At 39.1% G+C, this 21,885-nt stretch overlaps 1 pseudogene; it reads left to right on the top strand.

The window, feature by feature from the left end:
• LOC105485603 (protocadherin-8-like) overlaps positions 1 to 21,885 on the top strand; it is a 347,750-nt pseudogene that overhangs the window by 256,699 nt on the left and 69,166 nt on the right.

The following is a 21,885-nucleotide window of genomic DNA, read 5'->3' as shown; positions in this document are numbered from 1 at the left end:
ATAGCAACCTCTGTAAAAGGTAGTTCGAGTAAAGTTTATTGAACAGCAGAAAATTGCTGATTAAACTTATCAACTCTCCTTCCTCCATTTTGGCCTTTTCTTCTGTTTATTTCTCTGTTCTGATTACAGCTAAGTGGTGGCATAATATTTTTTAGACATGAATATGATTTTAAATTTCTCCTTCCTGTATTTTCTTTCCCAACTCCATTCCTGCATTCAAGCAAATAGTTGGCTTTGTAATTTTCACCTCAGGGGAAGAATAAGGGTAAAAAAAAGCCATATACAAGTTTAGGTTCTCAAACCTTGTCTGTTTAAGGAGATTGTTCTTATACAGGCAATGCCCTCCAGATTAGTGAATTCTCCAAGGTGGAATGAAAGGTAATAAAGGAGAATGAAAAGAGATGAAGAGGAAGTGAGAACAGGGACCTCAGTGGGCCCAGGAGATAAGTTGTGGGCTTTGTTTGCAGGAGGGGTGATGAGGAGGCAGTACAACCTAAGAAGGGCATATAAAAGCTAAGGAACATGATTTACAATCCTTTGGGTATATCCCCAGTAACGGGATGGCTGGGTCATATGGTACTTCTAGTTCTAGATCCTTGAGGAATCGCCATACTGTTTTCCATAATGGTTGAACTAGTTTACACTCCCACCAACAGTGTAAAAGTGTTCCTATTTCTCCACATCTTCTCTAGCACCTGTTGTTTCCTGACTTTTTAATGATTGCCATTCTAACTGGTGTGAGATAGTATCTCATTGTGGTTTTGATTTGCATTTCTCTGATGGCCAGTGATGATTATTGCAGCACTATTCACAATAGCAAAGACTTGGAATCAACCCAAATGTCCATCAGTGACAGACTGGATTAAGAAAATGTGGCATATACACCATGGAATACTATGCAGCCATAAAAAAGGATGAGTTTGTGTCCTTTGTAGGGACATGGATGCAGCTGGAAACCATCATTCTCAGCAAACTATCGCAAGAACAGAAAACCAAACACCGCATGTTCTCACTCATAGGTGGGAACCGAACAATAAGATCACTTGGACTCGGGAAGGGGAACATCACACACCGGGGCCTATCACGGGGACGGGGGAGGGGGGAGGGATTGCACTGGGAGTTATACCTGATGTAAATGACGAGTTGATGGGTGCTGACGAGTTGATGGGTGCAGCACACCAACATGGCACAAGTATACATATGTAACAAACCTGCACGTTATGCACATGTACCCTACAACTTAAAGTATAATAATATATTTAAAAAAAAAAAAAAGCTAAGGAAAAGGGTGATTAAGCCCATTCTCCATAATGGAGACTCCCTGTATTAGTCTGTTCTCAGACTCCTATAAAGAACTACCTGAAACTGGGTAATTTATAAAGAAAAATAGTTTAATGGACTAACAGTTCCACAGGCTATACAGAAGGCACGACTGGGGAGGCCTCAGGAAGCTTACAATCATGGTGAAGGGTGAAGGGGAAGCAAGCATGTTTTCACATGGCATCAGGAGAGAAAGAGACAGAGTGAAGGGGGAAGTGCCACGTGCTTTCTGTTTTTTTTTGTTTTGTTTTGTTTTGAGATGGACTCTCGCTCTGTCACCCAGGCCGGAGTGCAATGGCATGATCTAAGCTCACTGTAACCTCCTCCCCTCAGGATCAAGCGATTTTCCTGCCTCAGTCTCCCGAGTAGCTGGGATTACAGGTATCCGCCACCATGCCTGGCTAATTTTTGTATTTTTAGTAGAAAAAGGGTTTCACCATGTTGGCCAGGCTGGTCTCAAACTCCTGACCTCAGGTGATCCACCCGCCTCTGCCTCCCAAAGTGCTAGGATTACAGGCATGAGCCACCATGCCCAGCATCAACCAGATCTCATGAGAACTCACTCACTGTCATGAGAACAGCAAGGGAGAAATCTGCCCACATGATTCAATAAGCTCCCTCAAGGTCCATCCCCAACACTGGGGATTACAATTCAACATAAGATTTGGGTGGGGACCCAGAGCCAAATCGTATCACGCCTACAATGGAGAAACTCAGTGAGGTGAAACCAACCTAATTGTCCCATAGAACTGGTATTTAATGGTTTCTTCTCAATAAACATAGAAGATAATCCTCCCAGTCTTAAAACTTAAGAAAGTTGTATTTGTCTTATGTGAGTTCTTTTCTCAGGAAATCAACCATCAGGCCTTTGAGATAGTATAAAGAAACTGAAACTTATCAGATGGCCACATCTGGACAATGAGACACCAGACCCCTCACCTGTCATGATTGCCTAAGTGACCACCTGCTCTTCCTGTTTACCAACTCCTCTTCCTTACCTCTTCCTAATTCCTGTTTTCCTGCATGTCATTATATTTCTTCCCTACTATTTAAACCCTAATTTTAGTCAGTCAGGGAGATGCTTTTGAGACTGATCTCCCATTTGCTTGGCTGCAGCACACAATGAAAGCCTTCTTCCCTGGCAATACTCGTTGTCTTAGTGACTGGCTTTCTGTTTGGTGAGCAGCAGGACCTCACCAGATCCCCTGGTGCTTTGGTAACAAGAAGATGGCTGTGAGGCCTGTTTAAGAATATACGCCATAAATAGCTTATCAGGTATTCCCCTGTCTGTAAGCAACAGCAAGAACCACCAGACCCAAAGGGGCCTTTGGGACAGAGTTATCTCAGTAGCAATTGTGCACACCGATGGCAGAGCACTGGGCCAGAGGATGGACAGGTCAGAGGATGCTGGTAAAGATGAGAGACGTAGGAGTGGATGAGCCACCTGCTTGCTGCGGCAGCATGCAAACTCCAAGAAGCAAATGAACTGGAGTTGTGTGGTGGAATAGGGGCCTCAAATATAAATTGTTGTCCTTTAGAAACCTCTGGGGATATAAATCCTCATGCTATATCCTTTTGATAGAAATAAAAGTTAAAATTAATCATGAAGTGTAGTTTGGCAAGTACCTATAGTCATGTATGATTATGTCAGAATAATCATACATATGGCAGTCAGAATTCTATGGAGTATTAAAATGAATCCCCACTTAGAACATGTTCTCATTCTGCTCAGAGTATTCTCTTGCTTTAAATGAAAACAAGTAGAGAAACAGACTGGTAAGAGATAATTCCATTTGCAAGAGGCAAAGTCTAATCTATTTGCATGCAAAAGTGTAGAAGAGTTTTTTTTACTTTATTCATCACTCCATTAATCTAATTTCAAAAGGGAAGGCCCAGACTGAAAACAGGGGTTATTCACATTTTGAACAAACTTCTCAGGCATGAGTGAGCAAAGCATTCAACTGTTAGACTTTGTTGCTTCTTTACCAGCTGGAGATAAGCACAATGAAGGTCATCCTATCTAATCTTAAATATGGATAGACATATACACGTAGTTGGGGTTGGAGAAATTATTTTGAAGAATGGTAAATAATAGGTCTTTTATGCACAGGTGTGCAAGTTGGGATAACATGTTCCATGGTGTCTATTTCCATCTTGTGTCAGTCTACAGAATGATTGACTGAATGAAAATTTCCATAGTAAACAATGAGAAATAGCTAAGAGTCATGTATATCAAACACCATTCTGCAACATGACAGAGGGATTTGGAAGGACTGGAGATACTTCCACCCCAGGAATTTCCAGGACATCTGGTAAGTCAACAACATGATCACAAACATTATGGCCAACAATGTGAGTTTTTGCAACAATGTATTCATTTTCCAAATGTTCCAGCTGAGAAAGCCACACAGAACATTCCCACCATCTAGCAGATGGCTAATGGGGAAGCCAATATTTTCTGTGGAAACCAAAGTTTCTTCTTCTAATGTTAGATATTTTCAGCAGAGAGAACAAATAAGCATGTTTTTAAATTTCATTCTCCCACTCTCAGAAAGAAAATGTATTGTATACTATTAATTTTAAAGAGTATGTAAGAAAAATGTTTTTTCTTTCCCTTAAGATTGTAGAATGAAGAGATTGCTAGACCCAGAAATGTTTGGTGGTAGTGCGAATGGCTGCTGCTTTCCTATGTGACGTGAGATGGAGGGGTTGGGGAAAATTTTGAGTCCATATTTATTATTATTATTATTATTATTATTATTGCTTTGTGGGGGAAAATTTTAAGTATATTATTGGAAATGAGTTTGCTCTTACCTATGTCTAGATTTACAACTAACTTGTAGGATGTAGAGATATGAATGGGACTTGATTTTCATAGAAAATGAAACAAAATGAACAAGGCTCAATTACCACATTTATTTTAGAAAGAGTAGGAGGGGATGGCCAGCAAAAGATAAAATGCTGTTTGAGTAGCATTGAGTTAACACCTCTAGTTTTGTAGACTACACTTTCCTGTGCCAGGAAAGCGGTCAATTCACCTTAAAATGTTTTACCTTCACTTGTCACTATCAAGCATTCAAGTAAATATTTGGAAAAACATGCCTATGTAAAATACTTCTAAAGGTATGCATTTTTTATAAATGCATGTTTCTATTTGTTTTTTGTTTCAACGTGTTATTTAAGAAGTTTAGAGGACCACGTTGAAGTGGGAGTTTCTCCCACTTTTCCAGTAATAACTGCAAATGAGTGTTTTTATGTCCCTGCAATCTGACTAAAATCCTTTAAAAAAACTTAATTGCGATACTGCCATGCAAAGATATTGGCATGTAAAATTGCACTTATTTTTGTAACAAGTTATTTCACTCTTAATATTAAAGTTACTCTATACCTACTATGTACAAGACAATATGCTAAGCTCTGCTGGAGACACAAGAAATTTACACTGAAGTTTAATGGTGCAAAGACATACTTAATTTCGTTATTAATCTTATCTGCCTTCCTCTTTTAAAAAACTGGGTATCTTAGGTGAAAAATCCATTTGGTGCTGCTAGGGTCTGGCTTTCCGAAGCCTGTGCAAACTGGAGTCAAATGTATTATTCAGGAATGGCTAATAGGCTCTCTCCATGAGATGAAGATATGGTCTTCTTGGAAATAGAGTGAGGTTGAAAATCAAGAGAACCAAAAACTTGTAAATACCTCCTTAGTGTGGTATATGAACAATTTCTCCTCATTCTCTAAAGAATCCCATGTCCTAATCCCCAGTATTTGTGTTTATATTATTTTTTATGGCAAAAGGACTTTGCTGATGTTACTAAATTAAGGATCTTGAGATAGGAAGATTATTCTGGATTATTGAGTGAGCTCAATATAATCACAAGTGTTCTTATAAGAAGAAAACATGAGGAACTGAATCAGAAGAGGTGTGACTATAAAAACAGAGATTTGAGTGATAATGTTTTGAAGATGGAAGAAGGGGCTGTAAACCAAGGAATGCAGGTAGCCCGGCAGGTAAAGCAAGGAAACTAATCCTCCCCTAGAGGCTCCAGAAGGGAACACAGCCCTGGCAGCACCTTGACAAATACACTTTTATCCAGTGTGACTGGTCAGATTTCTAACCTACAGAACTATAAGATAATAAGCTTGTATTGTTATAAGCCACTGTTTGAGTAATTTATTTACTGCAGCAATAGAAAGCTAGTACAGTAATAAATCCATAAATAAGTACTGTAAGATCTTCTTGAAGGAAAATGTAAACCTAAGTATATAAAAGCTGTGGAATAGCAATAATTATTCTTTCCCAACTCTGGCAGGTCTATGTGGTCTATGTGCAAAGACCAGCAACAGCTTTACTCAGGAGGAACAAGGAACAAGAGGAAAAATGTAGAAAGATGCTTCTCCTGCTCTCTGCAGCCACCTAAGTTTTGCTTAAATCTATATCCCTTTTCTAAATAAATTGGGAAACTACAAGAGATAAACACATATAATCTCTTCTTGCCAACTCGTAGACAGACTTCCAAAGATAAAAAAAAAAATCCTAGAAAAGGCTCCATTGAATATTACTGGAGTACTAACTTCTGATTTTAATATGATCTGTTTCCATAGCAAACACACCATTCTGGAGGAGTAGGGATGACAATGACTTGGCAGATAATTCCTGAAGTTCCATGAATTTCTTTGCCATCAATTATATTTGCTTCTTTACAAAAACTCAGTAAGTTTCTACTTGGTATTGAATATCTTAGTGGACAGATATCAGAGAGAACAGGAACTGGGAAAAACAAACAAAAACAAAAGCATTTAACCTATAAAAGGGAAGAATCATCACAGGGATGACAGCCACCTGGTGCGCTGAATATTTTCCATTACTTCTGCACATTCCTGTACAATAAGCAGAAACAAGAGCAGCAGTCCTCCATCTTGGTCCTGTTTGTACCAAGACTGAATGGGGGTCCCACTTTTGATTCACCTTTATTCTGTAGGACAAGATGTCAATAGATTGGCTCTCTCTTGAGTCTAAGCCTCCTGAATGCCTGAGCCTGAAGTCACCTCTGAGTGACTCTAAAGAAACCCACCATCTTTCCCTGGATTCCTCCATAGGAACTTGGTCTTCTGGATTACAGTCCTTATCAAATTTTATTTTATTTTATTTTATTTTATCTTATCTTACCTTATCTTATTTTATTTTATTATCTTTTGAGACGGAGTCTCACTCTGTCACCCAGGCTGGAGTGCAGTGGCATGATCTTGGCTCACTACAACCTCAGCCTCCCAGGTTGAAGCAATTCTCTGCCTCAGCCTCCTGAGTAGCTGAGATTACAGGTGCCCACCACCATACCCAGCTAATTTTTGCATTTTTAGTAGAGACGGAGTTTCGCCATCTTGGCCAGGCTGGTCTTGAACTCCTGACCTTGTGATTCACCTGCCTTGGTCTCCCAAGGTGCTGGGATTACAGGTATGAGCCACCGCAGTTGGCCTGTATTTTAATTTTTTTATCTGCCCCCTTCCCCAATAGGTTGTGAACTCCTTGGGGTAAGGCATGGCATCTCATTCATCTTTGGATTTCTGGTACCTAGGGCGATGACTTCACTCACTGAGCACTTCATATATACTGATTTCAGCTGTTGAAGGAGGAAATCATTTTCTTTTCTGGAATGATTCAATATTTTTATAACCCTTTCCTGCCACTAAGACTTGAATTCTCAAACTAGACTGGACCCTATTCTTTACTTTTCCATCCACTCAAATATTCATTAAGCCTGGTCATGCATTCTTCACAGTTATACCTCCCTTTGCATTGCTAAGAAACTCTCCATATTATCCCCTTGGCTATATTGACTGTTTCCAAGTATAACTGTATGGACTTGCCACAAGATGGCTGCACCGTAATTACCCAAGAAGTTTATTACAAAACAGGCCCCACCCCCAGAGTTTCTGACTGAAGAGGTATCACATTGGAGTCTTTATTTTTAACAGCTTTCCAGGTGTTATAGGATGAACTGAGTCTCCCAGATTCATATGATGATGTCTAGCCCCTAGTACCTCATAATGTGAACTCATCTGGAAATAGGCTCATTATAGATGTAATTATGTAGGTTTAGATGAGTTCATGCTAGAGTAGGATGGGTCCTTAGTCCAATATGCTTGGTGTTCTTATAAAGTTGATATTTGGACGCACACACATACACAAAGGGAGAATACTATGTGAAGGCAGAGATCAAGATGATGCTTCTGTAAGGCAAAGAGTGCCAAAATTTGCCAGAGATCACCGGAAGCTATGGGAGGGGCATGTAAGAAATTGCTCTTCACAGCCCTCAGAAAGAACTAGCGCTGCCAACAACTTGGCCTTGCACATCTAATCTCCAGAACTGTGAGACAGTAAGTTAAGACATCTAGTTTGTCTTACTGTGATACAATAGCCCTAGAAAACTAGTATACCAGGTAATCCTGATACACTGACATGATTTTTGACCTGGACTCTTAACACTCCTCTACATTAAAACCTTAAATATCTCAAAGGGCCATTATAAGGACTAAATGAATTAATATTTATAAAATACCTAAAATAGGCTTGGCCTATAATAAGTGCTATCTACACATTAAATTTTTCAAAATCCTTACTGTGAAAAGCAGCAATATTGGTGTGTGTATATATCATGATATGATTTTAGATGGTATAGACATAAAAATAAATTGTTAACAATAGTATAATTGACACATCGATCTCACAGTTTTTCAAATTTAGTTTGAAGTTATGTTACCAAAACACCAGGGATTCAGTCTAGATCTGTCTGCTCACTGCACAGAAAGCCAATCACCAAAACTACAGGTATTACCAGGGAAGAAGGCTTTAGTTGGGTGCTGCAGTTGAGAGGATGGGAGCTCAGACTCAGATTCATCTCCCTGACTGACTACAACTAGGGGTTTATATAGCAGGGAAGAAATGTGACAAAGTGTTGAAACAAGAACTAGGGAGGGAAAAGGATACATCTGGTGCCCTGATCTAATGAGTTTCAGTTCTTTGATACTTTTTTTGAGAGGCTTGAAGGTCCTTTCCTGAAGAAGGAACTCAGATAAAACAAATACAGGTTTCAGGCTTTAAGAGCAGAAGGGCAAATTTCTATGTTGATCCAAAAGAACAGTCTATGGGAGTAGTGGGCCAGTTTCAGTTCCATCATGGTTTTGTAATAATCCATTTTAGAATACATTGCATCTTAGAGTCCTCTGCATGCTCATGAATCTTCAAACTTTAAGTCACTGGAGCATCTGTGATATATTGCTGGGACATAGGCAGATTGCTGGAATGGAGGGTTGTCAACCAACTCTTCTTAGGTGTATCAGTGCCTTCTCAGCAGTAACATGGCACTTTCTTTGGTTTATGCATAGACAACATAGTGAAGATATGATTCCAATAAATGCAATTTGGGATACAAAATCCTACAAAATTAATATGAACAAATAATCTGCCAGGCACTCTACTGGATGATTTACCTGTATTATTTAATTTAATTCTCATGAAAACCCATGGAGGTAGTAGTATATTATCCCCATTTTCAGGAGATAACTGTTTTTCAGGGGAAAACTGAGGCTCAGAGAAATTAAGTAATATGCTATAGAAGACAGAACTCGTAAGTGGCAAAACTGACATTTAGGCCCAGGCAGTCTGACACCAGTGCCTATCCTTCTAATTTTCTTGTTTTAGTGCCTTTAAAAAAATTATATGTCTTCTTCTGAAAGATAGCATATACATAAAAAAGCATACACACACGCACACACATAATTTAAAGAATACTTGTAAGACAGATACATGTATAAGCACTAGCGCAATCAATAAAAACAGGGTTGCTAGTGCTCTAGAAACTTCCTGTGCAGCCTACTATGATTCAGTTCCCTTGTGACATCAGAAGAAGGCAACACTTACCCGTACCCACAGGCAACACTTTCTGATAATTATGGGTACCATTTTCTTCATCATCTGTCATTTTATTATCTGTGCTCATAACACTCAACAATGCTATCATTTTTTGTTGCCTAACATTCAGTGCCTTCTGCACTATAGGCTCTGGTCTTCTTTCCCATTATTTTCCTACTTGAACCCTCTTCTATAACTTCTGGTTGATTTATGTGACCCCAACATGCTGAATGTATTGCTTCTTCCTTCATATTTATTCCAGTAAATTCCTTTCTCCAAGCTTTCTGTCCCCACATTTACCCTTTCTTTACAGGTTGCTTTTCTGGTGGGTTTGTCCCATAAGGTTTCCTTCTCCCCTGAACTGCTCTAGTCCTTGTATCTCTTCCATCTATTTTATACTTTTCTCACATCATGGTTTAATGCCATTCTTTAACACATGAAAGTGTTGAGGTATTTGCTACTATTATTAATATTTTATTTATTATTAATTTATGCATTCAAAAAACATCTATTAAACACACAGTGTGGCTGGGTGCAGTGGCTTATGCCTGTAATCCCAGCACTTTGGGAGTTTGAGGTGGAAAGATTGCTTGAGCTCAGGAGTTTGAGACTAGCCTGGCCAACACAGCAAGACCTCATCTCTAAAACAATGTTTTTTAATTAGCTAGGTATGGTGGTATGTGCATATAGTTCCAGCTACTCGGAAGGTTAAGGCAGGAGGATTGCTTGAACCAGAAGATCAAGGCTGCATGGAGCTATAATCATGTCACTGTACTCCAGCCTGGGTGACAGTGAGACCCTGTCTCAAAAACAAACAAAAACCACACAAACACAGTGTGGCAGATATAGGTTCTACATGTATAGCAGACAATAATACATGCAAAGTCCCTGCCCTCATGGAGCTTGCATTCTGTAGCAAAGAGACAAATAATAATAACAAAAAAGTAAATAAGATCATTTCAGACTTCGATGAACACTACAAAGGAAATGAAACAGAGGTGGGGGGTGGTGAGAAAAGAGGATACTCTGCGAGCTTAGGTCTTTTCTTCCATCTGAAGTAATAAATTTTCAGTCAGGGAGAACAGCAAGTGCAAAGGCCCTGGGGCAGAAACAACCTTGGCATGGAGTGGATGAGGAGAGAGTAGGAGAACAAGAGGTTGGAGAAGTGGTGTTGAATAATCACGTGGGGATTGTACAGGCCCTGATAATGAGCCTAGTTGCTTTTTTAGATGTAATAGGATGCCACTGTAAAGTTTAAGGAATGGAAGGTACATACTTTCACTTCCTTATGAGCTCTTACCTTATACTGTCTTCTAACTTTTAATGTACACATCTTTTGCCTTAACTAGAGCATTCAATTTTTGTAGTTGCTTCAAATATTTACTCTTGGTGTAGCTAATATTGTTGTAAAACCTGTGTGGCTGCCCTTTCAAGACTGTAATTACACTAACACTTTATTTCAGTTTTTAGCAATGTCAAACTTTCCAAGAGTACTGACTCTACTCAGAAAGGCATCAATTCAGTAAAGTTTCAATTGGACAACTGAAGTACATTTATGTGGTTATTACACTGTCAACAAACATGACCTGCCTCGCGAGCAACTCCAGAAGTGCCAAAACACTTGTTAGCTGTTCAAAATCTAGAGTGTGCCTTCTTTACGATTAGGGGTAACTTGATGAGACTTGAATTCCAGCTGACCTTTGGTGCACTTCTCAAAGCAAGACATGCAGCACTAGGAATGGGAACTGAGGTTTCTGATAAAAACTGACAGACATAGCCATTGTCTTTTCAGTTAAATTTTCTAGGGACTTTTCCGCATTTCATCTCCATACAGGATGAACTTCTGAGGATTTTAAACAAGGAAAGCAACTGTCAAGAAGTGAAAATGAACCCTAACCAAATGTATCAACGTACAGAACTGAGATATGAATTGATAAGGTGAGAGGAGATCCATTAATAATAAAGAGATCTTTTTTTTCTTTTGACAGCTTGAGAGCATACATCTGGCACTGAACCTTCCATGTGGTTGATATTTAGATTGTTCTTTATTATCTAAATAAGCAGCAGTGTGCTTTGGAGGCTGAAAGAAAGGCCTGTAATTCTGTGAAACAAAGCAGGCCCGGAGCAAGGCATATGGCTGTTGCCCTCAGGCACAGGTTTTCAGTTCCTAAAGTCGGGGCGGGTCCTGCTGCTATAGCAAGTTGGGATTAGTTATTAGAGAGTGTTCCCAAGGCGCCACTGACTCCAAGGAAAGCACTGAAGCTGTGATCACACTCCATTACTCCTCAACTTACTAATGAGCCAAATTTCCAAAAGGGAGTGCTCCCTTTAAGCATGCAATTTTATACTCACCAAATGACCTGCAGTTGTACTTACAGATGGATTATACTTAAATGGCTCAACCAGTCCAAGTAGCCAGTCACTTGACCCTGATGCTACAGAAGTTAATGACTCATTGCTCCAAGAATAGTCTGAAAAACCTAGGTCAGAAGATGTTTTAAAATGTTTTTATTAGACATGTTCCCCCAGAGATGGAGTTTAGAAGGAAACAGTAGAGTTCCAGTGACCTGGCACCTACTCTTCAATTTTAAAATCAACAGACATTTTCCAGGCCCTGTACTAGTTGCTAAGGATAGAGTGGTGAGCAAAACAGAAAGGGGTGCTGTCTTCATGGAGCTGACATTCTATGAGAGACAGAAACACACATGCAATTGTGCACAGTTAAGGCTACACAGAAATAGATTGATTGGAAAGATGTATTTAAGGCCCATGGAGGATCACAGTAAGGGGCTGAGCTCATAAACCATGAAAATCATCAAACAACACACACAGTGTTTTACTTAATTCAGGTAATAAGAAAAGGTCTCAGTGAGAACTTGACCCTTTTGTTGAGACCTAAAATAAAAGGAGTTGGTTATGAAAATAGTGGCCTCAGGGAAGGTGAGGACCTTCCAAGCAATGGGCACAAAAACCTGACAGTAGGGAAAACCTGGATGTATTGGAAGAACTGAAACTGTACTCAAGTGTGCAGACTGCGTATGGGCAGAAGGAAAGAGTGATGTGTCATGGACGGAAGGTCTGAGCAGGCAGGGCATTCCTAGTCATGGGAAGACATTCGGATTTATTCTAAGTGCAATGTTAAGCTACTGAAAGTTTCTAAGTTGGGGGAGATAGGATCAGACTAGTGTTTTGGACAGCATGACCATTTTCTTTGCATTTCTAAATATCCTTGGCATATTGATATAACTTGGAGTTCTTGACAACACCGATACTGTTCTAAGTTCACAGATTTCAGTTTTTCTTCCTCTTACATCATTCATTCTAATATTTCTTGTATCTAATGTTTGCTATGTAGTATCTTTGGACACATAGAGAAGATAAACATTTACTGTTTAAGGCGAAAGACACAACACAAAAATAAAAAATATTCATACAAATGACCCATGTGTCCCCAGCCTGAAGTTCAGAGACTAGGAGTTCAAAGAGAAGCAAGTCTTTGAACCCAGAGGTTATGAAAATTTCTTTGAGCAACTGTCAGGAAGTGAAAAGGAACCCTAACCAAATGTATCGACTTATAGATAACTGAGATATGAATTTATAAGGTGGGAGGAAATCTGTTAATAATAAATATATCTTTTTTTTTTTTTTTTTTGGACAACGAAAAAACCTCCTTGAGGAGGTTGCTCTGTCCCTGCCTCCCCCAACCACCAGGATTCTACATCAGTCAACCTATTTTAATGTGTAAGTCTATAGATACACGGCTACAAAGGCCCTATATAAAGAACGCAGAGGTTATTATGTATTTTACTTGTGTGTGTGTTTGTATGTGTGTGCGGGTGGGTGTGTGGTTAGAGACACCTGTAATCCCAGGAGTTTGGAAGGCCAAGATGGGAACATTGCTCGAGCTCAGGAGTTGGAGACCAGCTTGGGCAACATGGGGAAACCCCATCTCTACAGATTTTTTTTTTTTTTTTTAAATAGCCTGTCATGGTGGCATGCCCCTGTCATCACAGCTACTCAGGAGGCTGAGGTGGGAGGATTGTGTGAATCCAGGAGGTCAAGGCCGCAGCGAGCCATAATTGCACCACTGCACTCCAGCTGGGAGAAAGAGTGAGACCCTGTCTAAAATAAAATAAACTTAAATAAAAAAAGAAAGAAAATGAAATAATATCACAGAAATGATGTCATTATGTGTAGTAGGAAGATACATGGGAATCCAAACTCCCCACATTAAAAATGTTGAGTCATATAGCATTACAGAGTTAGACTATTAGCAGATTTCAAAAAGGAATCTAGGAGAACACAGGTCTTACCCAAGGGGATTTTTGGTGTTGTTTCTGATGACTTAAAAATCTGTTTCCATTATGTCAACTAGAAACCCACTTTCCAAAAAGCTAATAGATGGGATTCTTGCTATCATCGAATAAAACATAGGTGCTTAGAGCATAAAGACTTATTTTCACTTGTATTCTTATCTTGGTAAAACAGTGCTGACAGTGTCACCCTTTGTCTGGTGGAGGTTTAGTGCTGCTGCTGTCGGTATTAAAGCCAGAAAAAGAGAGAGGGGCGCTGGGAGATGCTTTAACTGCCACAGGCATAAGCCATTATCTTCACTCTGTGAAAAATTGCCCGATTTCTTCTCTTGATAAAACTAGACATGGGTTTAAAAACATCACTTAGAAACATAAACCTCAAATACCTAAGTCCTTACTTCTCTTCCTTTATCATTCGCCAGTGCCTTTGAGAATTGGAGGGGAGTAAGGTAACTACTTGTAATGAAATGCACTTAAAGAGGGTAAAATGTTAGATTTCACTTTTGAGGCACAGTGGATAGAAGCATTATCCCCGGAGGGCTTATTCAATCAAGAGTCTGAGATGCTGAAGCAAGCAGAGATTAAGAGATGGGAAAAGGGTTTCATCAAGGCACATGCTGCGGCGAGAATTCCTGTTGGCTTCCCTTTGCTCTGGCTCTCTTAGAGCACACGCTTCTGTGGGGATCATGCTCATTCTCTCTGGTGAAGTTGTGCTACCCCACATGCCCTTAAGGTTCACTCTGGACACCTCGGCAAAGCCTGAAGTTTCCCTGCCCTCAGCCCCAGCCCGCCTTGTCTTTCCCACCTCACTTCCATCACGTATACCCTATGTCGTATCCATCCCAAACTTCCCATCATTCTGCAGACTTTCTTGAACTTGTTGTCCCTTTCTACGTCTTTGTTCCTGATTTTTATTTTTATTTATTTTATTTATTTATTTTTTAGATAGAGTCTCGCTCTGTCGCCAGGCTGGAGTGCAGTGGTGCAATCTTGGCTCACTGCAACTTCCACCTCCTGGGTTCAAGCGATTCTCCTGCCTCAGCCTCCCGAGTAGCTGGGATTACAGGCACCCACCACGATGCCCAGCTAATTTTTGTATTTTTAGTAGAGACGGGGTTTCAACGTGTTGGTCAGGCTGGTCTCGAACTCCTGACCTCAAGTGATCCACCCACCTCGGCCTCCTAAACTTCTGGGATTACAGGTGTAAGCCACTGCACCTGGCTGTTGTGATATTCTTATCACATTAAATGACTCCATTCAAATTTCATCATTTTTTTTCCCATTTAATCTTCGTAGTAACTCTGTTTAGATCATTACTATCTAGTTTCTGTTCCTATAGCACTTTGCTTTCATTCTGTAGTTTTAACATTTTTACATTCCTTTCTGTATTCTGGTTGTGTTTCAATATCCCCTTTACCTTCATACTGTAAGCTCCTTGAGAATAATGAATCTCTCTCTCTCTTTTTTTTGTTTTTTTGTTTTTTTGAGACAGAGTCCTGCTCTGTAGCCCAGGCTGGAGTGCAATGGCATGATCTCGGCTTACTGCAACCTCTGCCTCCTGGGTTCAAGTGATTCTCCTGCCTCAGCCTCCTGAGTAGCTGGGACTATAGGCACCCGCCACCATGCCCGGCTAATTTTGTATTTTTAGTAAAGACAGGGTTTCACCATGTTGGCCAGGATGGTCTTGATCTCTTGATCTCCTGACCTAGTGACTGGCCCACCTCGGCCTCCCAAAGTGCTGGGATTACAGATGTGAGCAACTGCACCCGGCCAGAGGACAATGAAACATTTTCACAATTTTTCTTTCAAAAAGTAGTACTCCCAAAGAACATTTATTGAGCACGTGTGATGAGTGCCAGGGAAACAAAGAGAAGGCATGTGTAGTCTCTGTTCTCATGGAGTTGATATTCCACTGGCAGGAGAATAACAATAGATGGGAAACATAGACAAACAAAGCAGTTACAAACTGTGAAACATGCTATAAAGCAAGCACACAGGGTGATGGGATAAGAGAGTCTTGGGGAGGGGGATATTTTATTAGATAGACTATAGGAGCTAACTTCTTTGTAGTGGTGATCTGGGAGATGAGAAATGGCAGTGGAGCACTCCGAAGAGTGGCAACAATGTCCTAAGGCAGGCAGGAATTGTCAGAAGTCATTTTGTGGTAAGGGATAGACAGGTAGAAGATAGAGTTGGATATTTAGGCAGGTGCCAGATCATTCAGGACAAGAACAAAGAGTTTGGACTGTGTGGTTTTTTTTTTTTTTTTTTTTAGACAGAGTCTTGCTCTGTTGCCCAGGCTGGAGTGCAGTGGTGCAATCTCGCCGCTCACTGCAACCTTTGCTTCCTGGGTTCAAACAATTCTCCTCCCTCAGCCTCCCAAGTAGTTGGAATTACAGGTGCAGACTACCACGCCTGGCTAATTTTTGTATTTTTAGTAGAGACAGTGTTTCACGATACTGGCCAGGCTAGTTTCAAATTCCTGGCCTCAAGTGATCTGCTTGCCTCAGACTCCCAAAGTGCTGGAATTACAGGTGTGAGCCACCATGCCCAGCCCAGACTGTGCATAGTTGGAAGCCATTGCATGGTTTTAAGCAGGAATGTGATATTATATATATATATAAAAATACATAAACCTCTGCCTCCCGGGTTCAAGTGATTCTCCTGCCTCAGCCTCCTGTCTAGCTGGGATTACAGGTGCACACCACCACTCCAGGCTAATTTTTGTATTTTTAGTAGGGATGGGGTTTCACCATGTTGGTCAGGCTGGTCTCGAACTCCTGACCTAGTGATTGGCCCACCTCGGCCTCCGAAAGTGCTAGGATTACAGGCATGAGCCGCCGTGCCCAGTCAAATGATATGTATTTTTAAAGATAATATAGATAATTGTTGAATTAAACTATCAATTCATAAGAAGAGGGCTTATTTACTCTAATTGAATATTAATGGTCTTTGTTTCTTCATATGAAACATTTGAAGAACCTTCGAAGACTCTGTGAATAAAACCATTAAAAATAAAAGAATACTTAATTCAAATTTTTCATGTTCTTTGTTTTGGTCAGTTAGTTTTAATTGTTTCATTTCTACTGATTTATGAACAAGGTTTGGCTAAACAATAATAAACAATCTTCTAGTATAAATAGAGCCCTGGAGAGTGGGGGGTGGTATCTGTTTGTGTGAGTGTGACACCCCTTTAATTGAATTCACAGAACACATTAAAAAACTAGTACAATAATTTGTCTTTGTAATAAAATCCCCTCCCTTCCCTTTATTTCTCTCTTCATTTAGGGTTACTCCTCATAAATTTACAAAATTCCTTTATTGTTCTAAGTAGGAGTTTACACATACCTGGGAGTAATTAACTTTTTACAGATTTCTTTGTAGTGTGGGGTAACTTTCTGGCCTTTCTTCTATTTAGAATGAATGAATGAAATGGTACTGGGTTTCCATAGAATAGTTTAAAGAAGGGGACAAGAAATGTGATGGGAATAACAACTTTTAGACCCAAATGGGGAAGAATCTTAAGAACAGACTTTCTGCTAGAAGAGATCCAAGTCTATTGCTCTTAGAAAAGTTTTCTGGTAATAATTCAACTTGGAATAATGCAGCAAGTTTATATTGGTAGCCACCTATTTGTAGCTGAAAAAACTGGAAATAGTTCACACAATGAAACCCAGCTACAAGGCAAACTGACATAAACCAAATGTTCCTGATAGATCCACCTACTCTTCACAAACAGAATGGGATCTGCAACAGTGGGAGTCTGGTCCATCTCTAATTTTATTCTGTCTTATTGGTACTCATCCTGATTAGATTGGAGATGGAGTAAATGTCTTAATTAACTTAAACATATAACTACTCCAGGATATATTTCTAAGTTCAAGGTACTCTGGGAGAAAATAAGCTGTTTAATTTAACAAATGTGATTTATGGTGAAATTTATCATGAAATTAGATGAAATTTCTAAAATTTTTAAAAATAGTTTTCAGAATGGTAATTGCTGTAAGCGGTAAAATTATTATGTGCATATTAATAGCCTTTAAGCATTTTATGAAGTAATCCAGTAAAATTGACTTCTAGTCAGTCCCCGCTATACTTGCTTTATTGGCAACATTTCATCTGTGGGTTGCTGTTGAGACATTTTTACTGTTTACCAGATGGGGTAAGATTTTACATAACTTAAAACATCTGCTCTCATTGCAGTCCAATATGATCATCTATTTATATTTTTGAATTATATTATTCATTTCCTTTTAAATGATCATGAAAATGTTTTCAGAAGGACAAGTTTACATGATATTTGTGAAAGACATTTAACTTTTCCCTCTCTTTTTTTCTTGGGTATCTGCTATTAGGATGAGCCATATTTTGAGTCATGAATATAGTGAAATATTTAGATACATCTCCTACTTATGAAGCATTTGATTTCCTAAATTAACTGTTAATGTCACCTCTGCTTTCCCATACACACCTGTATATAATCATTTCACTGTAAATATAAAATACAGAAAGCCATTTTAGATCATGCCCAGGGTCTGATACACAAAATGTCTTCAAAAAATGCTGTAAGGATAATGCTGCTCCTTAAAAAACAGAAGAAGGAAAAGCTATACAAAATAAAAAAGGAAACAGAGTTATTTACTTGGGCTTTGAACTAGCTAATAGTGAAAATAACTATTGTGTAATTTACAAAGCACTTTTATATATAGCAGTGAAAAATTGGTTATAGATGTTACTATTGTTGTCCCATTTTATAGATGAGGAAACTAAAGCTGAAGGGCATTTAATGACTTACCTAAGGTCAGGGTGGTGCAATGGCACAATCTTGGCTTGTGCCAAGCTTTTGGGGTTCAGACCACAGTCCATTTCTCCAAGAACCTCATTTAATTCCAACATAGCCTAGTCTGAATTGTTGAATCCTTGAAAATCTCAGCTGGCAGCATACATGTTAATGATGCTGAGAGGTTAGAATGAGAAGTCTCCTTTTGTTTATGGTTGGAATATGGTGTGTAGAGTCTATTGCTTCTGTGGGCTTAGTTAATCGCTTCCTGGGTCACAACGTCTTTGAGGTGTACTAGGTTGAATTGTGTCTACTCAAACCTATCTGTAGTCCTAATGCAGTGCATTTGAATATAACCTTATCTGGAAATCATCTTTAAATGTAATTAAATTAAGGATCTTGAAATGAGATTATCCTGGACTTAGCTTGGGCCCTGACTCCAATGCAGAGTATCCTTGTAAGAAATAAGAAAGGAGAAGGCACAGAGACACAGAGACCAGATAAAGATGGTGACAAAGATTGGAGTTATGCAGCTACAAGCCAAGGAACACCAAGACTTGCTGGCAACCACCAGAAGCCAGGAGAAAAACATGGAACGGATTCTCTCGCTGAGCCTCTAGAAGAAACCAAGCATGTCAACACCTTGATTTTGACTTTGTACTTCTGGTCTCCAGAACTGCGAGAAAATAAATTTTTGATTTTTAAGTGATGAACTGTGTGGTAGTTTCTTAAATGGTAGACATGGGAAACTAATACAGTTTGACTCTCTTCTAGAAATTGTGAAAATCATAATATATCAAAATCTGAATTTGGGCCATATTTGTTTGATATAGAAAATGAGAAAAAAGGCAAGATGACCAGAAGATACTGACAGAAAAAAATTTAAGAAGCAGCACCATTAGTGGAAGCCAACAAGCCTTTCCACTGCTCCTGGAGAGCTGGTCCCAGGTACTATTTGTCTGTTTTATCTGATCTGCAGTTTGAGGAATAGGTATGAATGTGATTCAGAAGATTAGGAGTTTAGGACATCACTAATTAATTATGCCACCCTGGAATGTCACTTAAACCCTTCATAAAGTCAACTCATCTTGAAGCCTGTGGGCCTGACATTGCCAGTCACCCAGCAGGGGACTACAGCTTAGTAGAAACAGGGCTTTGGAACCAAAACACCTTGGTGCAAATGTCACCTCTACCACTTACTATATATAAGCAGGTTTGTAAATCTCAACCTTGTTTGTATACCATAATGACCTTTATACCTTCTTGAAGAGGTATCGAGTGGGTTAAATGGAATAATCTGTGTAAAACATATATATGTTTAACTTTTTTCCCAAATACTTTAGGGCAAGTTTATCATCATGCTAACTCAATCCTAGAGTCCTAGTGACTGACTAGAAGGTTTCTCAATCTCTTTAAACATTTTTCATGTGTTAGGATTTGTATCCTTTAAGGGCCTTCTGGTTCAGTATTTTCCATATCACCAATGGATGAGAGATGTGTGTCATATTCTCTTTAGTTTGTTTGCAGAAAACAATAGGTTGAGTATGTGTATTTTCTTTCAAACTATACACTCATCACACCTCACACATTCCCCAGTTTGAAAAATCTCTGAACTAATCTTCTGACTGCAACACACAGGAAATGGTGCCCTAACATTGTCTGGAAAATATCGATATCAGGCATTTCTCACTGGCTTTAGAGAAAAGCTTTTTAAATCAGACACTTTTTAATATATACCTAAAATTACACATTTGTATAAATTTAGGCCTTCTTAAAAGTAATAGTATAAAATCAAACCAGGGACCCATAAATAATAAAAACATATAATACACCCTTAAAAGTCTGAATGAACTATTCTGTTCAGTTTTCATTGGTATTTTCCAGTTTAAATAAAACAAATTCAAGCAACCAACAAGTTCCAAAGTAACAAATTTTAATTTGCATCTCTCAGCCTGTGACGGGTAGTGAGCTGTATCACCCGAGTAGCACTTACGAAAACTCTTCTTTCTTTTCTCCTCTCGTTTCCATCACACACTAGAAGTTGCTCTGGAGGGCTTTTCTCTGCAATTCCCAGACTTACGGCATATTCCCCAACCCAGTGTCCTTCCTCCTACACTCTGTGTCTCCACACACTCCATTCCTTAACAAGGCTTGTTGACCTATCTCATCTCTAGCGGCACACACTTCCTTCTGATTGAAAGCAAGGAGGAAGGAGCGGGTTGACTTGGGCAATGTGAGAAATCTCTTTTGTGGGTCAAAGGAGAGGCTGTGAACTTTGAGGTAAAAAGTAATTTTTATCCTGTCATAATTGTAATAACTTAGATTAACTTACAAATTAAAAGTACTTTCAGTTATATTATCATATTTTCTTGTAAAATATCGTATAACATTCTTACAATACATTATTATTATTTGCAGAGAAGCCTACTAACTAGATGGAAGGCAAGCAGCTGTGAGCTGTCTCTTTTAGCACCTGACCTTCCTGGCTTGGCTAAGGTAAGTGCAGAGACAAAACTTGAATCTAGGTCTTTGAACTCCTAGTCTTGTGTTTTCTGTCTGCCTGTCTGTTTCTGTCCCTTTGTCTATTGATCTATGTATGTATGTATGTATGTATGTATGTATCTATCTATCTATCTATCTATCTATCTATCTATCTATCTATCATCTATCTATTATCTGTCTAATCTATCTACCTATCTACATCATCTATCTACAGGTATCTGCCTGTATTCATCCATCTAATTTCATTGCCTCACTGTACCTGTTTGAATGATTGGATGTAACTCAAAGTCTGTGAGTTGACTCCAGGAGGAATAGTCATGTGGTGACATCCTCCCAACTGCACAGTGATGTGTGATAGGAGCCAGCCCTTATGGTACTGAATCTGCCAGTACTTCCTGAAGGGTCATGCCAAGGAGAGGGAACTGTCAGAAGGGGGCACCAAACGGGGGGAAATAAGGCACTGAGACAATTTTATGAGGTGAATGTGCTATAAAACTTGAGTGTCACTTATTCCTAATTCCACCTTTCCTGAGCAATGCATCTGACCCAAATGAAATGCAATAAAAATAAAATGAAATAATTAATTCCCCAGTCCATAAGTGGAAATCAAAAGTCAGTGGAGAGGAAGCTTTCCAAGTCAAAAATACCATTCAAATATGAATAAATTATATCACATTGTTGTTATTAATTTATCATTCCATTCAAAGACCTCTTGGGTAGAAAAAGCAGAGGTTTAACATTCATAAACCTTTTTTGACAGTCAGTAGGGTCAGATTCTCATTCCATGCTCATTGTAATTCTCCTCTCAGTTATCCTACTGAAAATTATTTTCAAAACACATGCTTTGTTACATGTGAATTAAATAGAACTGTAAGGTCTCTTTTCCCAGATTAGAGGTCACCAAACTTTTCCTGTAAAAGTTCAGATAGTAAACACTTTAGGTTTGAGGGATATATGGTTTCTGTCTCTACTACTAAACTGTCTGGGCAGCTGGAAAGCAGGAATGAACATAAATTAATATATGTGCCTGTGTTCCAAACAATGTTATTTACAAAAGCAGG

This window comes from Macaca nemestrina, chromosome 16 (genome assembly GCF_043159975.1).
Source record: "Macaca nemestrina isolate mMacNem1 chromosome 16, mMacNem.hap1, whole genome shotgun sequence".
NCBI lineage: Eukaryota > Metazoa > Chordata > Mammalia > Primates > Cercopithecidae > Macaca > Macaca nemestrina.
The sequence above is the reverse complement of the archived record's forward strand: the minus strand, read 5'-3'. Positions and strand labels throughout refer to the sequence as shown.